Source organism: Ovis canadensis, chromosome 19 (assembly GCF_042477335.2).
Source record: "Ovis canadensis isolate MfBH-ARS-UI-01 breed Bighorn chromosome 19, ARS-UI_OviCan_v2, whole genome shotgun sequence".
Taxonomy (NCBI): domain Eukaryota; kingdom Metazoa; phylum Chordata; class Mammalia; order Artiodactyla; family Bovidae; genus Ovis; species Ovis canadensis.
In genome coordinates, this window is record NC_091263.1 from 28,239,515 (window position 1) to 28,262,828 (window position 23,314).

Consider the following 23,314-nt stretch of genomic DNA (forward strand, 5'->3'; position numbering starts at 1 on the left):
TGAGTTATACCTGCTGATCTCAAGGTGGTTCAGCTGCTGGGAGTCCCCAGTGGTTTATCACGGGTCTGGGGTAAAAACTTAAAGTCAACGGTAAGAACCTACAAGTAGGGCCAGATGATGATTCAAGAAAAGTATATAAAGTTGAAGAAACTTTATTTATTTTGTAAGGATGTGAGCTAAGAAGTTGCCGTGGCATGGTGTGTTTCCTCGTATAATGCAGTTGGAAATATACAGGAACATTCCTGTAGAAGTATTACTGTCAGAAATGATTAAACCTGGATTTAATCAAGCATCTGGACATAACTACCAGTTTACAGGAAATTCAAGAGATGGATGAACATACTAAACAACATTTGGGACTTCCCAGGTGACTCAGAGGTAAAGAGCCTGCCTGCCGATGCAGAAGGCGTGGAGTCAGTCCCTGGGTTGGGAAGATCCCCTGGAGGAGGAAATGGCAACCCATTCCAATATTCTTGCCTGGAAAATCCCATGGACAGAGAAGCCTAGTGGGCTACAGTCCATGGGGTCGCAAAGACTCCAACACAACCGAGGGACCGAGCACAGATGAATGAAATGACATTAATAAAGAAGAAAGAGGCCCAATTTTTTGTTTAAAAATGGGAAATTCTATGGGACAAAGGAGTGGATTTTTCCAACCTATAAATGACTTTCAGAACATGAGAGATGAGAAACTTCAATAGCTTAACAGAAACTTAAGAAACATATTTATGATCCAGCAATTCTGCTTCTGGGTGTATATCTGGAGAAAACTCTAATTAGAAAAGATACATGCACCTCAGTGTTCATAACAGCACTATTCACAATAGCCAAGACATGGAGAAAACCTACGTGTCCATCGACAGAGGAATGGATAAAAAAGTGGTCCATGGAATATTAGTCATAAAAAACAGAATGAAATAGCGCCACTTGCAGCAACATGGATAGAGCTAGAGATTATTGCTAAGTGAGATAAATCAGACGGAGAAAGACAGATGTCATATGATATCAATTATGGGTGAGATCTAAAACACGACACAAATGGGCTTATTTATAAACAGAAAGAAAGGGCCGCAGGAGCTGCAGCTCACCAGCACGGGAATCTGGAAGGCTTGCTGCTGCCCTTCTTTGCGATGGGAGCAGTGGGTGTGAGAAACAGCAGTGTGAGCACGAAGACCAAGGCAGATGCGGGCTGCTGGCTCCTGAGACACTGGGCCATCCGCTTCCGAAGGTGGCCCGAAAGGCTGATCTCTGCTGAAGGACTGAAATCACAAATCGAGAGTCATTGGTGTCCCTGCCCACATTCCTGTCCTACTTCTCACCCACCCTTCCACTTATCCTCAGACATACGTCGAACACCCAACACAGTGTTTCCTGGGAAAACAGAAGGAAGAAGGCACATGCCCTGCTTTTAAGGAGCAGACACCCCAATACACAGAGAATGGGAGAGTTAGCTAAATAATCCCAACCCCTGAGCATCCTTGCCCACTGAAACCCACCGATCTTCCAGAGCAGATTAATGGTAACTCCTGGTGATCGCGTGGAGATGGGAGGATGGAAGGGTCATTGACCACAGCAGCTGCTTGGGAATGCTGGCCAGGCTGTCCCTCTCAGTGCTGCTTCTGACCCTTAAGCCAGAGTCAGAGCAACCAGACCAGGGTCCCTGGTCTGTGCTGCCGGGCACTCCAGCCTGGGTGGCTGATCCAGGCATGCGTGCGCTTGAGCTTCTTGGCTAGAGGCACTGCTTTGCTGGACTTCAGCCTCCAGTCCTGGGGCCGTGTCATCTGGAAAAACCTCCAGGGGGCACGCAGCACAGGCATGCTGGCAGCAGCTGTCCCTTGTGACGTTGCTCCATACTCCTGGTTGGCGGAGTGCCTTTGAAAATGGATTCATGTTGGCTCCCGGGAATAACCATTTCAAACCTCCTAACTCTGGCCTACTTTCCTGACCGGGGCACAGACCCGGGTAAACTCCATCCTTCCGTTTGCTGCACTTCCAAGAACTTGCAATCACTTGCAGCCCAGCTTAGCACTGTCTCTACGACACATTCTCTGTAATTGGTTTATTTGAAGTGCTCCAAGCGATTGTTTGGTCTAATTGCAAAGGATATTTGAAAGAGGATAAGTCTCTGGTGAAAGAAAAGCCTTGGTTAGAGAATATGTTTCGTTCAGAAACAATCTTGTTCCTGCAAAGCGTGCACAGTACCTCTACCTGCTCATCCAATCGCTCCAAACAGAGCTCACACCTGTCAGACTGATGGCTTTCAGACTGGTCTCCTGGGTCTCTGCAGACATGCTTGAAGGGCCAACACTGGCCCTGAAGAGAGTAGAGTGGCAAGAGGACATTTGAGCTTGCAGAGTCCCACAGCCCACCTTCACCTAAAAGAACTCCCTTTTCTTCTGCTACGACTAAGACCAAAAAAGATTTTTTTCTTTGTCTAACAATACGAAGTTCAGTAGGTAAATATTCTAACTCATTGTTGACTTACATACAGCCTTTGCTAAAAGGCCTAAAAAAGGTTTCCATAAGATGTCTGAACATGCCGCCTGCGTTTTTGTTTAATCTATTTGTTTTGTTAGCAAACCTTTCCTCTATAGCTCTCAAGAAGACAAACCAGCCCAGTCCTGTGTGACTTTGTGCAGTCCTCTGCATAATTACAGAACTGGGGAATTTAAAGATGATTACATTTTCTGTAGTCAATCTTTATCCCCAAGTGGATGTTCAGTACCACCGATCAGGCCGCTTTCCATTACGGCATGCCCTGGTGGCTCACCGTGCCTGCCCAGGTCAAGGATAGACCGCAAGAAGCCACCTGCACACAGCAGGGGCTACAGGGACCTCAATGGCGTGAAACCTGACCTGTTTTCTACTGGAAGTCCAGGTGGATAAATCGAGGTGGGCTCAAGTATGCCCCTCTTCCACTTCCTACTGGAACAACTCCCACAGCAAAAGGGCCACACGACATTTGAGAGTGACAGGGACAGTGGCCACACCACTGATCATGAAGGAAACCCTGGGGCAGCAAGGAGAACTGATCGCTGCCTTCTTGTCACCATTTCCCATCAGAGCGATGGCAGAGTTACTGCCTCATAACTGCACGTTTCAGAGCCGATAAACTGTGGTTGCTGCCGTCTCTTTCTGTGGATTATTTGAGACTTGAGGCGAATGCCTTGAATGGAGGAGAGGACGCAGTGTAGGGATACAGACACGGCATTCTTTTCCAATTGTATGTACTTATGTTAGGCAGTGCTGAGTCTTCGTTGCTGTGTGGGTTTTTCTCTAGTCGCCATGAGCAGGGACTACTCTCCAGTTGCCGTGTGAGGGTTCCTCATTGCGACGGCTTCTCTTGTTGCAGAGGGCTCTAGGGTGCCCGGGCTTCTGTAGTTGTGGCACCTGGGCTCAATAGCTGTGGGGCATGGGCTTAGTTGCGCCACGGCATGTGGGATCTTCCCAGATCGGGGATTGAACCTGTGTCTCCTGCATTGGCAGGCAGATTCTTTACCATTGAACCACCAGGGAAGCCCCAGAAATGACATTCTGATAACTGTGGTATTCCCAGTGAGGAATCAGACAGCCTTATCTTCTGGCTCACAGCTGGGGACAGAGCTGTCTGTTTTAAGTCAACAGATGTTTAGGGAGCACAGACTTCAGGCCAAGTCCTGTCCTCACTGAGCTTGCAGTCTGCTCATAGAGCCGGTCCTATTCAGCAAGCTATACAATATAAAACACAAGGAAGCTGTTAATGCCATGGAGGGAAATGATCCATGCATTAGACGAGTGCTGAGGATAGCACCCCACCCTGCGTCTAGACTGGAGGGTGTGAACCAGCTGCTGTACCCCTACATTTGACTTGCACCATAGGTATGGAGAATGAAATGGCACCCCACTCCAGTATTCTTGCCTGGAGAATCCCATGGACAGAGGAGCCTGGTGGGCTACAGTCCATGGGGTCACATAGAGTCGGACATGACGGAAGCGACTTCACACGCATGTGCACACAATGCTGGTAATATTTCAGCCCCTTCCAGGTAATTAACAGCCATGCAGGATGGAACATATGGCTCAGTGGACATTGGAGGGACCCATACAGACCAACCAGATAGGGGATTACCAGCTCCAGGAAGTGTAGACAAGATGAATGCCACTGTTAGAAGAAAGGACAGTATCAGTGGCCTGATTTTGAGACTGAATAAACACTTAATTCCAAAATATCTTTCTGATTTGTCTTTTTGAAGTAAAAGATTTGTCCTGTAAGACATATTCAAAAGCAGAGACATTACTTTGCTGACTAAGGTCTGTCTAGTCAAGGCTATGGTTTTTCCAGTGGTCATGTATGGATGTGAGAGTTGGACTGTGAAGGCTGAGCACCAAATAATTGATGCTTTTGAACTGTGGTGTTGGAGAAGACTCTTGAGAGTCCCTTGGACTGCAAGGAGATCCAACCAGTCCATTCTGAAGGAGATCAGCCCTGGGATTTCTTTGGAAGGAAGGATGCTAAAGCTGAAGCTCCAGTACTTTGGCCACCTCATGCGAAGAGTTGACTCATTGGAAAAGACTCTGATGCTGGGAGGGATTGGGGGCAGGAGGAGAAGGGGACGACCGAGGATGAGATGGCTGGATGGCATCCCTGACTCGATGGACGTGAGTCTGAGTGAACTCCGGGAGTTGGTGATGGACAGGGAGGCCTGGCGTGCTGAGATTCATGGGGTCGCAAAGAGTCGGACACGACTGAGCGACTGAACTGAACTGAACTGAACTGAAGGGTTATTAGCATATTGGATTGATCGTGGGCTAAGGGAACACTATCATGCCTAGATGTACAGAGCCGGCTGGGCTGGTAGGAGTGTCGCTCAGCCACTCCCACTCCTCCCCTTCCCAACCTCATCCTGAATTTAGGTCATTGATTCCTCCATTTTCTTGCTAAATCATCCTTTTCCTGCATATCCTTCTCAGTCAGCTTAAGGATTAGGTGCTCCGTCCCCGGCAGTTTACTATAAAATTACAGAGAGATTTTTTTTTTAATTTGCTGTAAAATATTTTATTCAAAGTTTTATATGAAAAACAGAAGATAGACTTGTGTCATATTGTATAATGCACTAAAAAGACGTGTATGGTTGTAGTTTCTAATTTCTCCACAAAATTAACCAGCCATGATGGAGTTAAGAGTTTGAAAGCTTATACTAAAATGGACTTTAAAACTTGCAAACAAAAATCTGTACATCGGGGGTATTCCAGAAACAGGAAACGAATCTAGGCATGTGGGAAGTGAAGTCTTTAGGAGTCATGAATATCTTCTTTAAAAATTTAGTTTATTGACGTGTAGTTGATTTACAGTGTTGTGTTAATTTCTGCTGTATAGCAAAGTGAGTCCATTATACATATATATACATTCTTTTTCATATTCTTTTCCATTATGGTTTATTACAAAATATTGAATATAGTTCCGTGTGCTGTACAGTAGGACCTTGTTATTCTGCATATAATAGTTTGCATCTGCTAATCCCAAACTCTCAGTCCGTCCCCCCATCACCAACCTCTCCCCACTGTAGGAGTCAGGGATATCCTCTATCTTATCTCTCTCCATATCTTAGGGACTGTGTTTCATCTCTGCTTCTCCCCATCTTCTCCCTCTTCTCTCTGCACCTCAGCTTCTTTTACCAACAGATTAACTTTCTCATGGCCCCCAAATATCCACTCTAGCCCTAAGTCTGTTGGAACTCCCTAGTACCCAGCACGCATAAACAGTGTTCACCTCTCCATGTCTTTTGGTCCACATCCCCAGAGTAGAGGCTTTGATGACTCAGCTGCGTGGGTCGATGGTGAACCTGGAGTCAGGCCTCAGTAGGGTCAGGTGCCCTTATTGGCCTCCCGCCGACAGCTCAGTCAGGGAGGCTAAGATCCCATGACCCGGCGCACTCCATAGCACATACTACGTATGAGTCAGCTCAGTAACACATAACAACGTCACATAGACTCAGTGGCTTGAACGTCTAAAATCTGGTTTCTTACAGTTTTGGAGACTAGACGCCCAGGCCTGCAGGTTTGTTTCCCTGAAGCCTCTCCCCTTGGCTTGCACTTGGCTGCCTTCTCACCGTGTTCTCACGCGGTCGTCCCTCTGTCTGTGTCCCAGTCCCCTCTTGCTGTGAGGACACCAGTTACATTGGCTTAGGGCCCGCCCTGATGGTCCACACTGTAATTTAATTACCTATTTAAAGGCCCCATGCCCAAACAGAGTCCCATTCTCCTTGCATTGGCTGGTAGGAAGACCAGAGGGAGATTTTGTCCTGTTTTCCCTTATTTCCCCTTCAGTGCCCATTTTCTTCACATCTTTGATGCCCTGTACTGTAGGTATTCGTGTACACCACAGCAAATCTGTTGGTTTTTTTCCTTTATTTTTCTTTTGAATGAGAAAAGTGGATGCATTTGCACTCTCCCGCTTCATCTTGAGGCTATAATGGACTGTTCTTTGCAGGCAAGAACATCCCAACCTCCTGAGCTTCTCTTGGTTTTTCTATCTTAGAGTTTCTCCAAGAGCCACCAGAGTTTATGCAGTCCACATAAGCACAGCCCAGATAGGGTGGGGGGCATGCGTAGACATTCCCAGGAGAAACCTTTAATCAAAGGAGGGTGGGAATTGGTACAAAAATGTCCCAACACCCTGTTGGTCAAGTGGCCAGTTCTAAGGTGCATTCTTCATGATTCTATAGATGGTCCCCAGAAAGACTGCTCCAAGTACCCATGAAATAACCAGTTTTCATTTGCTTCAGTCCCTCATCTTTAAAATATATATATGTTTTGGCTGTGCTGGGTCTTGGTTGCTGCTTGGGCTTTTCTCTAGTTGCGGCTGGTTCAGGCTTCTCAGCTAAGTGGCTTCTCCTGTTGCAGAGCATGACCTGTAAGGTGTGTGGGCTTCAGTATTTGTGACACGTGGGCCCAGTAGTTGTGGCGCACAGGCTTAGTTGTTCCACTGTGTGTGGAATCTTCCCGGACCTGGGATCAAACCCATGTCTCCTGCACTGGGAAGCAGATTCTTTTCCACTGAGCTACCAAGGAAGTCCTAGTCCCTTATCTTTTTCTTCCTCATGTCTCAGCCTCCCTGTTTCTTTCTACTTCCTGAAACCACCTTTTGAAAGCTGCTAGTATGTAAGTCAAGGCTGTGGTTTTTCCTGCGGTCATGTATGGATGTGAGAGTTGAACTGTGAAGAAAGCTGAGCGCCGAAGAATTGATGCTTTTGAACTGTGGTGTTGGAGAAGACTCTTGAGAGTCCCTTGGACTGCAAGGAGATCCAACCAGTCCATTCTGAAGGAAATCAGCCCTGGGATTTCTTTGGAAGGAATGATGCTAAAGCTGAAACTCCAGTACTTTGGCCACCTCATGCGAAGAGTTGACTCATTGGAAAAGACTCTGATGCTGAGAGGGATTGGGGGCAGGAGGAGAAGGGGACGACCGAGGATGAGATGGCTGGATGGCATCCCTGACTCGATGGACGTGAGTCTGAGTGAACTCCGGGAGTTGGTGATGGACAGGGAGGCCTGGCGTGCTGCGATTCATGGGGTCGCAAAGAGTCGGACACGACTGAGTGACTGAACTGAACTGAGCATGTAACACTTTGTGTCAGACTTTGTTCTTTGGAGAACCCAAACTCAGAGATAAATAAATTAACCATCACCACTACCACCACCACCCCCACCGACCCGGGCTTTTTAACCCCGATTTTCGAATATGCTGAATGAAACAACCTTATGCAAAAACAACAAAAAAAAGAAATGTAAATTCAATGTGCTTGGCTGTGAAAATGGCATCAAGATTGTCCAAGCAGGTCCCTATGCCAGGCACTGGGTCCGTGCTCTTTCAGCAGTGAGGGGCCTGATGAGATCCTGGAGTGAGGCCAGATAGTCACAGGGGACAGTGGTCACAATGCTGCCTGGCGGGTGCACAACCAAACGAAAACCGCTGAGGGTGGGTCTCCTCCTCAACTGCAGGCCTGCGGACATGTGTATATGTGTGCACTGCGCCGTTATACTGAGGAGAATTACATCAGAGTAAATGGAAAGCAAACAACTAAACTTGAAAGAAATAACTTCACTTCTTATTTTCACATCTAGCCATTTGGTGCAAATGTCTGGTGCAATGTTAACACTCTCCCTTCCTTTTCTATCAAGGAAATGTCCAGTGTTTGTTCGCAGTGGTGTGAGGCACTTCCTGTTGTGGTTTGTGAGCTGTACATACCAACCTGATGGTTTGCTTCAGTGAACACTGCCCTTTGCACCAGGGCAAAGGCTTGGACGGTAAAGAATCTGCCTGCAATGCAGGAGACGTGGGTTTAATCACTGGGTTGGAAAGATCCTCTGGAGGAGGGCAAGGCAACCCACTCCAGTATTCTTGCCTGGAGAATCCCATGAACAGAGGAGCCTGGAGGGCTACATCAATGGGGTCACAAAGAGTCGAGCATCTAACAGAGAGTCCATGGGGTCAGAATGACTGAGCATCTAACACTCTGCGCCAGGCAGCAGCAGTCATGCCCTATAGGATGCGATGGGATGGGTGCCTGGTGACCTGGGAGTGGTGTCTCCCTGTTCTGAGACCATCCCCAAAACCTGTGCTTGGTTTAATCCATGGACCCTTGAGCCTCAGAGAATTCAGTCAATACCCGAGGCCCACTCACCCCAGCACGTCTGGTACCGTAGCTCCCTGCTCCTCAGGCAGAAAGCACAAGTGGCTGCTAATAGGAGTGGGTCCTGAGAAGGGCCAGAGCCAGAATTCTTCTCTAGGTTCCATAGCCACGGCACCTTTCCACATGAACAGATCACAGATTAAACGAGGCCAGTGGAGTTTGGCGCCACGTCTTCTCTTTACCAAAAAACAACAAAGGGAGGTTGAAACGGAGGAAGAGAGGAATGAGCTGGTTCAGGAAGAACCACGGGCCTCGGGCAGGGATGCTGTGAGGCAGGAAGGAAAGTTCTTCCAGCAGAGAGCTGGCCTCCGTCCAGCTCAGTGTCCTCACCTGTCACCGCAGGGCTTGTACCAGCTCCTCAAAGTCCTGGCCCACAGGAGATGCTCCAGGCTTTAACATGTGCGTGCTGGCATGCTAAGTCGCTTTGGTCATGTTCGACTCTTCAACCCCATGGACTGTAGCTGGCAGGCTCCTCTGTTGGTGGGATTCTCCAGGCAAGAATACCAGAGTGTGTGGCCATGCCTTCCTCCAGGGGATCTTCCTGACCTAGGGATCAAACCTGTGTCTCTTATGTCTCCTGTATCAGCAGGTGGGTTCTTTACCACCTGGGAAACCTTCGACATGTAGAGTTAGCCAAATCCATGGTCTCTGGAGGGTCCGAGTTTTTTTACCATCGCAATGCTGGGTCCCACAGCTGCACTCCCCAGGACTCTGAGAGGTGAGGAGGAGGAGTGGGTGTTGCAGGGCTCACTGGGAAGGTCCCATCCTGGTGGCTCTGCCTGGTAGGCTTCCCCCGGATCCTCTTGGGGGCTGTCTGTCTTAACAGGCTCCCAGGGAAGTCTTGCCCCGAAGAGATCCAAAACAAGCATTGTAAAAATAGAGCCAAGGCTGTTCGCCACAGTGATTACAGAGGAATTGTTTCAATCCACCAAAGACAGGGCTTTCCACGCCTCCTGCTGAGGCTCTGGCTTTGGTGGAAGGAGAGGAGACCCCGCTCCTCTGCCTTTGTTCCCACCTGTGGCTAAAGCCATGTGAGGCCCCATAAGGGACCCTCGAACAGACTCTGAGTCACAGCCATTTGCCTGACTGACATGGCCACACACCCCAAGATGAAGTTCTGGAGTAGGGGGTCTCAGCTCCAGGAAGGCTGATGGTGGTGGCTCGAGGGCTGGAGAATCCACAGCAGAAGTACCTGGAACAGCTTGAGGGCAGGGTTTAGGGGGTGGGGCTTGGTTCTGGGTGGAGAGGCGCCTCCCAGGGAAGGAAGAGACCCAGTACTCTTGGGTCACTGCAGACACAAAAGGGAGGTGTTGAGAGCTAAGCAGCTACCATTGGTCATGCCTTGACCTTAACAAAGCTGGTCACCATTCTGAGCCCCAGAGATCTCTCCCAAAGTAGAAGGAACAGCGATGGGTCACATAGCTGCTCAGGAGCCTGCTTGTACTGAGGAGGGCAGGTGCCCAGGAAACACACACACACACACACACACTCTGGCTCTCTCTCTCTTCCACCCTGCAGAGAGTGGCCAGCAGAGGTCAACCCTGGCCACACAGCCAGGGAAGGAGGAGCCTGGGTAGAGAGAGAATAGGTCCACAGGGAGGCTGCTCGGCCCAACAGGGAAGAACAGATTTTTGAAGACGTGAACCAACCACTCTCAAATGTCTGCTGTAGTGGGAGGGCTTGAAGCTCGAGTAATCTAAAAACCAAGTGGATAATCTAACAACAACTCAGCTATTCATATTGGAATTGCAAATTCAAATGCATGCACTGCCTTTCTCTGTTCCTCTGTCCCCCTAAATTCCCTCCTTATCCCAGCACCGCCTCCACTACTGTCAGAGGCCACCAAATGCCTCCAAGGGTATTCAGATAACAGGCCGGTCCCCATCAAATTCCAAGAAATATTATCATCTAGAACTGAGTTTTCCTCCGCTGCCAACATAAACTATAAAACCCACCCTTCATCCCACCTCAGACGCTTATACCTGTCAGTCCGTCTGCCTGGGAGATTCTCCCCTCGGAGAGCCTTGTTCCTTCTCGTTATTCAGGTCACAAAGTGTCAGCTCCTCAGAGAAGCCTTTCCTGACTAGCCAGTCTAATATAGCCTCTCATCAGCCCCCGAGATCTGGCCACTCTCTATCCCTTTATCTGTTTTCTTCGTAGCATCTGCAACTATAAGAAATCCTTTTTGGTTTTGTTCTTTCTGTTTACTTGTATATGTCTGTGTCCCCCATTTAGAATGCAACCTCCAGATACATCCTTTTATTCTAGACTTGTTTTCCTTCTAGCCCATTCATTCATACACCCATTCACTGAACAAATATGGATTGTGTTCCAGACCCCATTTTGTTTATCTGAACAGACAAGGTCAAATCCACGATCCTTTGTAAACCAAGTCTCTCTCAGCAGACTTAATCACTGCCATTTTGAATACGTGATCCACTGTGGGACATCGTCCTTAAAATTTCTGAGAGCCCTTCTGTCTGGCTGAGTGGACTTACCAGGAATATCTTAATTCTTTCAGTGTTTCATAATTACATCCTTGATTTGATCTGACCTTGAGGTGGTGTATTAATTTGATCATCTTTTCCTTTCTCAAGGGCCTAGAGAATTTTAATTTTTCCAAGTCAAGCCTTTCTATATTCCCTCTAAAATGGACTTCCAGACCGGCCAGTTCTCTTTTGAGTCCATTTCTTTCTTGGGGTAACTTAACCATGTGTAGCCACTAAGAACCAGTGGACACTTTGAACATTCTGCCTAGAGCTCCTTTTGGGCTTGCCCCAAACCTCACCTGCAATATCTTCTATCTTCCAACTTAGCACAGGCATTTATCCATTATTTATCCGTTATTCTCCCCATAATGGGCACCCTACTAAGCCCTTGGCATAGTGTCTGAGTCTCCTTGGGATCCAGAACAAATTATCTGGAAACCACACAAAGTGATGGTTTCAACGACAGAATGTTCTCCTCTCACAATAGAGGAGGCCAGAGGTCCAAGATGAGGGTGTTGTTGGGGCAAGCTCCCTCTGAAGGCTCTGGGGAGGATCCTCCCGCGATTCTTTCAGCTTCTGATGGTTCTTGGCGTTCCTTTGCTCGTGGCAGTATAATTCCAGTCACTGCCTCTGTCTTCACACGGCCGTCTCTCTCTGCATCCCGTCCTCTTCTCGTAAGCCTATCCGTCATTGGATTTAGGGTCCACCTGAATCCCATCTGTTTCATGTTGAGTGTTAGTTAATTGCTTCTGCGAAGGTCCTGTGTCCAAGCTGAGATTAGTTACATCCTGAGGGTCCCAGTGGACATGAATTAGGGAGGGACAGTGCTCAACCCTCTACACATGGGGGTTATTACACATCATTATTTTTTCATCAGTAGGAAAGCTGAGATCGGAAAGGAGATACACTACTTGCCCTGGCACTCAGCGGCCCACGGGCAGTGCTAAGTTGTGGACTCAGCTCAGTCTGACACCATTCCTTGCGTTCTCTACTAAGTAGCAATCTCCTTCTAGAAGATCAATCCACAAACTCAAGCGAGAAAGTTATGGTATCAGTAGTCATGTTAGCCCCAGACTGTACATACTACTGAGGCAAAAGATCAGAATGGGGCTGTGAATTTGTTTTTCCTTTCAGATGGGATATTAGTTCTAAGAGGATAATGAGCTCATCATTGTTTTGTACATGGACACAGTCATGCCAGGTACTGTAGTTCTGTCCAAGCAGGACAAAACCACCCAACCATCACACAAAAGCAGGGTGCCAGGGACCGCTTTCCTCTGGGATCCCAGTCCTAACTGGCCCCCTGACTTTAAGCAAGCCACTTTGCTGGGCCTCTGTGGCACAAGAGCCTAGCCTTCACTGCTGGTGTTTTTCAAATGTATACAACCCCCTTGTCCAGTTACAGGAAAGTGTCCTTGCCCGTGTATGTTAATATTTGCTGGAGTGTCGGCAGGGTAGTACTGAGAATGTGCTAACCATTGACTTTTCACCCCGAAGTTAATAGTTAACGTCTCCTTGTTTGACTCTGTGGCTTGTTAGCTTCGGTCAGAAAGAAAAATTGTGAAACACCAAATGGAACAGCTGTAACTTCCTTTACTTTTACTTGGTACGGTTAATTTCTGTTAAATTAGTCCAGGAGAGCTTTTCAAAATTATGCTATTTCCAAATAATATAACATACCACTATGCTGTTTACCATATAAATCTCAGAACAGGTGTTATGTGTTCAAAATAGAAGACTTTTCTTTATATGCTTGTGGTGTTTTGAAAGGTCAGAGACATCTCTTGCAGCGATATAGAAAAAAAATTTTTTGAAACTAATTTCAGTCATTCTTTGTAGGTAGCTCAGTGAAGAAGAGGTCTGTGGCTGTGCTGTGTGCTGGGAGTGCTGTGAGCCTTGGGGTCGCACGCACTTTGGTTTATATTCTTGTTCTGTGACCCGCTGGTCATATAGCACTGGGCGGGTCACATAACCTCTGAATCTCATGCTCCTCTGTGTGCACCTCAAAATAGTCACTTTGTAAACGTACTAGGACCTTTAAAGGAACCTATGCAAAAACCTGATACGGAGCAAATCAGCAGATGTAACTCACCCTTCTGCCTCTTTCAGCTTTCTTGTTGCGTCAGGAGCCACCATTTCTGTAGGAGTTTGGGATTACCAGATACACTCATGCCTGTGTGCGTGCTGAGTCACTCAGTCATGTCTGACTCTTTGCGACCCTGTGGACTCTAGCCCGCAAGGCTCCTCTGTCCATGGGATTTTGTAGGCAAGAATACTGAAGTGGGTTGGTATGCCCTCCTCCAGGGGATCTTCCCAACCCAGGGATCAAACCCAGGGCTCTTACATCTCCTGATTTGACAGGTGGGTTCTTTACCATTAGCACCACCTGGGAAGCCCAACGGATACACGTGACTATATATATACAATAGGTGAGCAGCAGGGGCTACTGTGTGGCACAGGGAGCTCTTAACCTATAATGGAAAAGAATCTGGAAAAGAACACGTATCTATGTGTGTAACTGAATATATGTGTATCACTGAATCACTTTGCTGTATACTTGAAGCTAGCACAACATTGTAAATGAACTCAACTTCAATTAAAAAAATTAAAATTGAAGGGAAAGAGTCACCATTTTGAAAATGTGGTTAGGACTTTAAAATCTCTAGAATTGAATTCCCTTCTCTCCCAAGTCTACTAGCAAAATGGAAAAGGCCTGTCTATTTCTCTCATTCCTGTTTGGCCTCAGGGCAACATTCTGGAGCAAATCCAAGCCATGTGGATTCTTTCTTCCCCACTCAGGAAAGTGTCTGCATCTGAATCTCTAAATTGAATCCGGTATCTGCCACACCGATGGGTTTTACCCCCTGTGCTCCTGGAACGAAAGAACACAGTGAAACTGGCCGCAGGCTCGCTGGCTAAACCCCTCGTTAGAACTGGAGGGAGTTTTGTGGTGGCAGTAACGAGCGCCCACAGCCGGCTCTGGTGCCCAGCCCAGATAATGTGTTTACTGTTCGATGCTGTGGGCACACTTCCTGTTGGGCTGGCAGAGCGGTGACAGATGCCCACGGTGGTGCACCAGGATTTGGTCTGCCAGCGGAGCTTGTCGAGAAGGGATTAGACTGTGGAGGGAGAGCCGTCATGGGGCGAGGCACTGTGGATGAGGTCGCTGTGCACAGAGTCCCAAGTGCTGCTGCTGGGGCAGGAGAAGGGACAGGTCACCTTGGCCGGCCTCACCAGTCCCAACAGTAGACATGTAACAAGCCCTCGTGGGCTCTCCCGCGTGCCAGCTGCTGGGCCTCCAGCTGGAGGAGTGACGAGAAACTGGAATCAGCGCCTCCCAGAAGGTTTCTACTTAGCGCAGGACACAGCCTGGAAACCATTCAATGCAGCACGGCAGAGCAGAGGCCGCTCTTGTCCACGGAAGCAGAAGCGCATGGTCAAGAGCAGGGCTTCTCTGGATGAACCTCAACCCTGTTATACAGAGGGAAGTCAGTCAGAAAGAGAAAAACAAATATCACGTATTAACGCACATCTATGGAATCTAGAAAGATGGCTCTGATGATCCTGTTTGCTGGGCAGCATGGAGACCACAGACATAGAGAACAGACTTACGGACATGGGGTGGAGGGGTAAGACGGAGAGGGTGAGACAAACGGAGAAAGCGTGGAACCATATGCGCTAACATATACCAGATAGAGAGCCAGTGGGAATTTGCTGTACGATTCGGGGACCTCAAATCGGGGCTCTTTGACAACAGAGGGGTGACATGGGGTGGGAAGTGGAGGGAGACTCAAGAGCGAGGGGACTTATGCATACCTATGGCTGATCCATGTTGATGTATGGCAGAAATCAACACAATATTGCAATTATCCTTCAATTAAAAATAAATTAAGAAAAAAAAAAGAGCATGGCCTCTGAAGCCTGGCAGCCTGGATCCAAATCCTGCCAGGACCACTTCCTAGTCATGTGACCTTGGACAACTTATCTGACCTCACAGAGCCTCAGTGGCGTGCATCTGTAAAATGAGGACAATAAGAGTACCTACCTCGTGGGATTGTTAGAGGATTAAAAGAGTATTTTTAGAGTGTTTGGCACATCACGTAAGCACTTTGGTGTTAACTTGGCTATAATCCTCAGGGAATCCACTGTCATTATAGGCTGAGACAGAAACCACTCTTTCCAAGCTGAAAATCAAGGCAGAGCTTTCACAATTTATAAGCATATATTCTCGAAAAGTCCTACAGAAGGTGGAAGCGTTAAAGCGTGTTTGTATTTGACAGATCACCTTTCACAGATGGAATCCAAGTGCTTAATAATAGCACAGCGTCTGTTTTGCCCTTGATTCTTTCTAGCAAAGACTCTTCCATCTTCGGGAGAGCTAGATGCACCTGCGGATCTGCAGCGTACCTCCCTAGTTACAAGTAAGAATCATGTAAGAAAGAACTGTGTGTGGTGATTCTTGGGAACAAAACTGGGAGACTCAGTGTTGCAGAGAGAGTCCACATGGGCAGAAACCAGTGCCCTTCCAGGCTGGCATTCTCAGCTTCCAGGTAGCCAGCTTCCTGTCCTAAAGTTCCCCTGCTTCCAACTCTAGACTGTACATTTCTGCTTCAGTCCTGTCCTTCACTTTGTGACTCCATGGACTGTATCCCTCCAGGCTTCTCTGTCCATGGGATTCTCCAGGCAAGAATACTTGAGTGGGTTGCCATGCCCTCCTCCAAGGGATCTTCCTGACCCAGGGATCAAATCTGCATCTCATTATATCTCCCACATTGACAGGCAGGTTCTTTACCTGGGAAGCCCCACTCTACTCATATCCAACTCCACACCAGCATGGAGCACGCCCTGAGCATGTATATGTAGACGTATGTGAGCATGCACATATGCTTGTGGGTGTGCACACACACACACGTATGCCAGGGTTATCCGTCTAAACTCTCCTGGCTCTAAGGAAATGACATTGTTTCTGACTAGATTTAAACAGCACCCCCAGGAATACATCCATTGGGGCCCTGAGGTCTAGACCCGATGGTCCACTGCCTGCACACACTGACCATGTCAGCATGTCCTCATTTCCAGCCCAGCACCCTCCTACCTGACCAGGAGACAGAATTCCCCCCAGGCTCCACAGGTCACAGCCTGTAGTTTCCCTCTGCCTCCATACTGGAAATCCAATCAGACCAGTTCCAAGCCCGGGACCTCAGCCAGGGTGGATGGCCAGGCAGCCCTGGGCACCTGGCCGGGTGTGGCACATCACTCTGCCCCTCTGCAGCCCAGCCTCTCCTTAGTCCCCGCATGCACCCGTTTTCCCCCAGATTCATTTACAAACAGCACTTTCCCCCTCCAGGGAGGCATCCCGTGGTGTGCAGTGACGGAGGTGCGGACCTTGAGTCCAAGGCTATTCTAGTTGTCACTCCTCGGGGAGGTCCCATAGCATCTGGGGCCTGATTTTTTTCCGGCACGTGTTAAGTGTCCTAGAAAGTTGTATGGGAGGAAACACTGTAAATTTTTACAGAAAACAGTCCTTCTTTGCCCTTTCTATTTCTCAACCTCCTCCCTTTCCACCCTTGCCCCTCATAACACCCTCTCTGTGTCGGAAACCATTTTCATGAATTGTCGATTCCTCTGGCCACATTTGTGGTTACTGATCCCTCTGGGATAGATTGACGTGAACAGTTCAAGATGGAGAGGATGAGGGCTGTGAGCTCCTCAAGAGCAGGACTGTGTGCTGACCACCCCCACCCCGACTCCCAGTCCCTAGCCCAGTGCCTGGTTGAGTGAACGAATGAGCAAATGAATGAATGGAAGATGGGTTTGCTGCTTAGCATGGGAAAGGCATCCCATGCTAACCAGACCGAAGACTGTCTGGTCACATGACTGCAGGATCCCACGGAGGTGAGCTCCATCACAAAGACTGTCAGAGAAGTGTGACGCAGAAGTGCCCTGCTTCTGCCCTGCTCCTTCTGACCCTCACTGCATTCCCCCCGAGCCAGGACTCTTTCCCTGAGTCCACCATCTATCATGGAAGCCAGATGCTTCCATCAGAACATGATGGTTATATTCACCCACCTACTCCCCATCATTGAGTCTGAGTAGCCCAGCACACCAGAACTTCTCTCTCTCAGCTGCTACCACTATCTTAGCCATCATCATCTCTTGCCTTGTTCATTATATGGTTCTAACCTCTCAACCCCCTCCCCACTTGTTCAACCAGAGTAATCATTTTGTGGTGGAAGCGGGTCATGCCTGCTCCTTGCTGAGAATCCTTCAGTGACTTCCCATTACACTTAGAACTCAAGATAACATTTTGAGGATAAAATAAAAACTCCTTAGTACAATGTCTAAGTTAGAGTAATGCTTAACTGCCATAATAAGTGGAACAAAAGATTATGTAACAGTTGAAACACAAGAGAAATTTACATCACGGCACCGGAACAGTCCATGGGAATGGCCCTAGTCAGCCAGCAGCTATCCCCCCAGGATTTAGGGACCAAAGTTTCTTCTGGTTTGCACTCCAGCATCTTCCTGTCATAGAGATCTGCTTCTAGCTGGAAGGGTAGAAAGGAGGGCATATGGAGAAGAAGGTGGACCTGCTTCAAAGTCTTGGCCTAGAGTTAACGTGCATCACTCTCATTTATAGTCCTGTTGTTGTTGTGTAGTTGCTAAGTTGTGTCCTACTCTTTGAGATGCCATGGACTGTAGCCCTCCAGGCTCCCCTGTCCCTGGGGATTCTCCAGGCAAGAATATGGGAGTGGGGTGCCATGCCCTCCTCCAGGGGATCTTCCCAGCCCAATGATCGAACTTATGTCTCCTGCTTTGCAGGCAGATTCTTTACCACCGAGCCACCAGGGAAGCTCTTATAGTCACATGGCCACATCTCTTATAGTCACATGGGAATCCAGTGGTGTCTGGACTGGACTTTTCCTAGGAACAAGTGTGTTCTCTGGAAGCATGGTCTTTGGTGGGAGCTGGCCCTCTCTAAGTGTGGGGCACACAGGGCCACGAATGCCCTGGTCTGCTTTTCCGACTGCGTTTGAGGCCGCCAGCATGCCTCGCACAGTCAGTGGCTGCTCTTTTCCTTTGTCATGGACCCCCGTCTCTAGGTCCCTCAAAGCTCTCCCCCCATGACACCCTCTTTGCAGTTTCTTGAGCACACCATCTTCTTCCTGCCTTAGGGTCTTCATACATCCTGATCTACTGCAGAGTTCTCCTCTTCCTTCTACATCCACCCTTCTGATTTTGCTGAATAAACTCTTAACAATTCCTTTAGTTTCAATGTAAATATATCTTCTTCAGAGAGGCATTTTCTGACCTCCTCCACATACAAACTTATATCTGTCTAAAATAGTGTTTCATGGGCCATATTCTTTTTCTTTCTAAAGCACATGTAGCTAAGACTTTCTTTGTGTGGAGCTTCATTAATGCTTATTTTCTCCTGTGGGACTCCCTCAGAGTAAGAACCTGTTAGATTTGTTCATCAGTTAGGTTATGCTTGGGTCATGTTCCCAAGACCCAAGTCCCTGCGATAACTGTTGAATGAATGGATGTATGAATGAGTGAGTACATTGCCTTGTTTTCAGAAATACGAAATTAAATTAATTAAGTTCAGAAGACGGGGTAGAGACTTTCCTGGGAGGCCAGTAGCTAAGATTCAGCACTTCCAATGCAGGGGGCCCAGATTTGATCCCTGGCCAGGGAACTAGATCCCACATGCTGCAACTAAGCCCTGGTGCAGCAGAAGATATAATACATATTATTAATAAAAAAAAAAGAAGGCAGAGTAATCATGTATTTGTTTAGCATTGATCATATACCATCCCTTAGCTAATCTGAAATCCTTACTCACGTTATCTAATTTCGTCCTCAGACCAACTTTTAAAGATAAGTGTCTCTAACTAATTTCTCTATGAAGAATCTGAAGCTCATAGTTCCTAAGCGTTTTGCTGCAGTTCCAATAGCCAACATGTGGTAAAGGCTGAGTTCCTGCCCACACTACCAGGTCTTAAAGCAGAAGGCTCTCTAGGGTTTTAGAGAGAGTGCCTGGAAGAAAAATTTGACCAGTAGGAAGTTCAGATCAAGCACACTGCTCTAGGCCCTGAGCTCCTAGCCCACTTCCTGACCTCTCAGCTCTGTTTTCTTTCTTTCTGTATAGACAGGTGCTGTAATGTGAGTTTCTTTTTTCTCTTCATATTTAAATATGTTCTAGTCAAATTTAAGTATTTCTATATTCCCACCCCCTCACCCACAAAAACTCTCCCATCCATATCTTTCATATTCCAGGAAGTACACGTTCTAACAGGACCTTTTTCTATGAAGTGTGACCGTTCAGAAAAGCAACTGATAAACAAGTACAGGCTTAGCCACTGAGGCCTGAGGGCTAGGAGGCCAAACAAATCCGATTCTCTATCAAGATTTCCCTGGAGCCCTAGGGTTAGTGAAGAAAAGAGGCACTGACTCAGGGGCAGAAAAATATTACCAAACCGCAGAGAGAAGGACCTGCGGCCTACGAGCAGTATTTTAATCTGAGTCTTTACCAGGTGGCTCAGCAATGAAGAACCCACCTGCCAATGGAGGAGACTCGGGTTCGATCCCTAGGTCGGGGAGACCCCCTGGAGGAGGGCATGGCAACCCACTCCAGTATTCTTGCCTGGAGAATCCCAGGGACAGAGGAGCCTGGCGGGCAGACACAGCTGAATGACTAAACCCTCTCGCTTCCTGCTGGCAACTTGAGCTCCAGGTTCTGCAGCCTTGAGTTGGTAGAGGTAGCTGCAGAGATTTACTCCTCTCATCCTTTGTTCTTCGTCTTCGTTTTTTTCCCATTATTTTCTCCTCCATAGCATTTATTCATGCTCTATTTATGGGACAGGTTGCATTTTCCCCCTTGTGTTGTTCTTAGCAGACACTGGCAATCTGCATTGCAAAGGGTTAGGGAATCATACCTGCAGTTTCTGGCAATTGCATTCTGGGAGCTGACGCTCTTGTTTTCAGAAATGTTCACATAGGCAAGCTCTGCTCTTGGTTATCTCCCAGCATCACTTTCCTCCTTTTATTTCTTTTAGTCCATTAAGAAGCTAAAATCAGTGGCTTGCGATGAAATGCCAGCCTCAAGAAGCAAGGTGTATTCCCTTAGAAAAGACAGCTGAAAATCAGGGACCCTGTTGCAGGCTTCTGCTGGTACCTAGCAATGCTCCTTTGATTGCATTCTACAGATATTGCCTGAACATGTAGGCATGGAGACACAGGGGCATAATACCACTCAAGAAGTCACACTTCTATGACTTTACCCCATATGCCAACCGTGGTAGGATGTGGTAGATGTCAGAATTCATTTGTTAGTCCACAAACAGGCGTTGAATTCCCTGTGGTGTGCCTAAAACCTCTCTGGGTGCTAGAATTTGACACTCAGTTTTACCTGGATCCCACTAAATGGTCTAGATACCGTACTTCTTTTACGAATCTCTGTTCCATGTGCTGGCTGTTGTAAATAGTGCTGCAGTGAACCTTGGGGTACATGTGTTTTTTAGAACTGTGGCTGATTTGGGTTGTCGTATGGCAGAAACTGGACACAACATTGTAAAGCAGTTACCCTACAATTAAAAAATCAGCTAAAAATAAAGAATCTCTAGGCCGTACAGAAGAAAGGCGTATAGGACTCATGAGCTTGGCACTGGTACCCAATCCTGCTCGTGCTTACAGTGGGACAGAGTACTTTTGATTGCCATGATTCAGAAATCTGTATGCACAGGCCATATGTCAAATGTCCGATCGACCTCTTAGGTCCAGTTCAGTTCAGTTCAGTCGCTCAGTCGTGTCGGTCCAAGTTCCCTTAATTTTCTCTCCCATAACCTGCCCAATGAGGAGTTTTGAAAGGATGAAGTAACAAAGACACAGGTGTACCCAGATCACAGCCGGGCAAAGAGCCTACAACAGGCCCTGAGAGTTTTCAAACTGATTTTTTTTTTTTTTTGCTGTGAAATATAGTTTACTACTAGGTTAAAAGGCAGAGGAACCAGAGGTCAAATTGCCAACATTTGTTGGATCATAGAGAAAGCAAGGAAATTGCAGAGAAACATCTATTTCAGCTTCATTGAATGTGAGAAAGCCTGTGAATGTATGGATCACAAGAAACTGGAAAATTCTTAAATAGATGGGAATAAGATCACCTCACCTGTCTCCTGAGAAACCTATATGCGGGCCAAGAAGCAACAGTTAGAATTTTACATGGAACAATGGACTGCTTCCAAATTCGGAAAGGAGTATGACAAGGCTGTATACTGCCATCCTGCTTATTTAACTTCTGTGCAGAGTACATCATGCAAAATTCGGGCTGGATGAGTCACAAGCTGGAACCAAGATTGCCAGGAGAAATATCAACAACCTCAGATACACAGATGGTACCACTCTAATGGCAGAAAGTGAAGAGGACATAAAGCGCCTCTTGAGGGTGAAAGAAGAGTGAAAGGTCATGGCATCTGGACCCATCACTTCATGACAAATAGATGGGGAAAAATGGAAACAGTGACAGGTATTTTTTTCTTGGGCTCCAAAATCACTGTGGATGGTGCCTGCAGCCATGAAATTAAAAGACACTTGCTCCTTGGAAAGAAAGCCATGACAAACCTAGACAGCATATTAAAAAGCAGAGACATCACTTTGCTGACAAAAGTTTGTATCATCAAAGCTATGGTTTTTCCAGTAGTCATGTACAGATGTGAGAGGTGGACCATATAGAAGGCTGAGTGCTGGAGAAGTGATGCTTTCTAATTGGAGTGCTGGAGAAGACTCTTGAGAGTCCCTTGGGCTGCAAGGAGATCAAACCAATCAATCCTAAAGGAAATCAACCCTGAATATTCATTGGAAGGACTGATGCTAAAGCTCCAGTACTTTGGCCACCTGATGTGAAGAGTCGACTCATTGGAAAAGACCCTGATGCTGGGTAAGATTGAAGGCAAAAGGAAAAGGGGGCAGCAGAGGGTGAGATGGTTAGCTAACATCACCACCTTAATGGACATGGATTTGTGCAAACTCCAAGATTTGGTGAAGGACAAGGGAGCCTGGTGTGTTGTAGTCCATGGGGTTGCAGAGTCGGACATGACTTAGCGACGGAGTGACAACAACTGCAAGATTAAATAGAATCTAGAAAAGGAAAGGAGGGCACACACAAATGGAGTAGCTGAGGAGAGCGTAAGGAAGGATGAATTTCGAGGATATGGACAGGATTAGGAAGCCAGCGAGGGCTGGTTGAGGCTAGCACCCATGGGGGCCTTTGCATCCCTAGTCCTGAGGTGGGGCAGGGAAGGGTGACCTGCATGAGAGACACAGCCTTTGGACTAGGAGTGTGGTCCTCGGATGCACCCTCCCTTCATCTTCCTGTGCCTCCCACACAACACTGAACAGAAGATGGGGTGACAGAGATCCTGTTCTCAGGGTTGGGCTGCTGGGAAGGGCAGCGAGACACACACGCTGATAAACAGCACCGTCACGGAAGACGCTTGCCTTGCTGGAGTTCTTGCAGCCTGCCCAGCTCTGTGCGAGGCACCAGAAAATGCATTTCCTCATTTTATTCTCTGATCCAGTGCTTGAGTCCCTTGGGCTTCTCCTCACAGCTCATGAGTAAGGATCAGCTCTTATAAGTCTTGGAGCTCCAGAGCAAAGTGTTATGTCCATGGATGTACTTGTGTGTGCCAAGTCACTTTAGTCGTGTCTGATTCTTGGTGATTCTATAGACTGCAGCCCACCCGGCTCCTCTTGTCTATGGGATTCTCCAGGCAAGAATGCTGGAGTAGGTTGCCATGCCCTCCTCCATGCGATCCTCCTGACCCAGGGATCAAACCCACGTTGCCTGCGGCTCCTGCATTGCGGGTGAATTCTTAACAGTGAGCCACCAGGGAGGCCCCATGTCCATGGGAGGTGGGAGTGCATATTCTTGTGCAGCTGTTTGAAAGATAAAGGTGCCTCTGAACAGAATATGGGATGTGGGGGGATGGTATTAACCAAATGGCTCTCTTCGTGTCACTGACACAGCCCCTGGCCTGGAGTCCTGAATTCGAGGCTCCAGTTCTGCCCCTAACAAATTAGACAACTTTCAGCCAATTATTTCCCTGACTCTGTGGCTTTATGAGATGCCTCTCATCTCCTTGCCCACTTATAGGA

The 23,314-nt window shown here is 47.6% G+C and overlaps 2 long non-coding RNA genes across 2 annotated transcripts in view; one reads left to right on the forward strand and one right to left on the reverse strand.

Moving 5' to 3' along the window:
* LOC138424225 (uncharacterized) overlaps positions 1-1,755 on the reverse strand; it is a 28,177-nt gene extending 26,422 nt beyond the window's left edge. The window contains exons 1-2 of the long non-coding RNA XR_011250700.1: positions 1,497-1,755; positions 1,089-1,259 (exon numbers count right to left, since the gene is read on the reverse strand). This is a non-coding gene — a long non-coding RNA (uncharacterized lncRNA). The remainder of the gene's footprint in view (positions 1-1,088; positions 1,260-1,496) is intronic.
* The window catches only part of LOC138424222 (uncharacterized), a 151,015-nt gene that overhangs the window by 83,044 nt on the left and 44,657 nt on the right, over positions 1-23,314 (forward strand). The gene's annotated exons all lie outside the window — the stretch shown is intronic.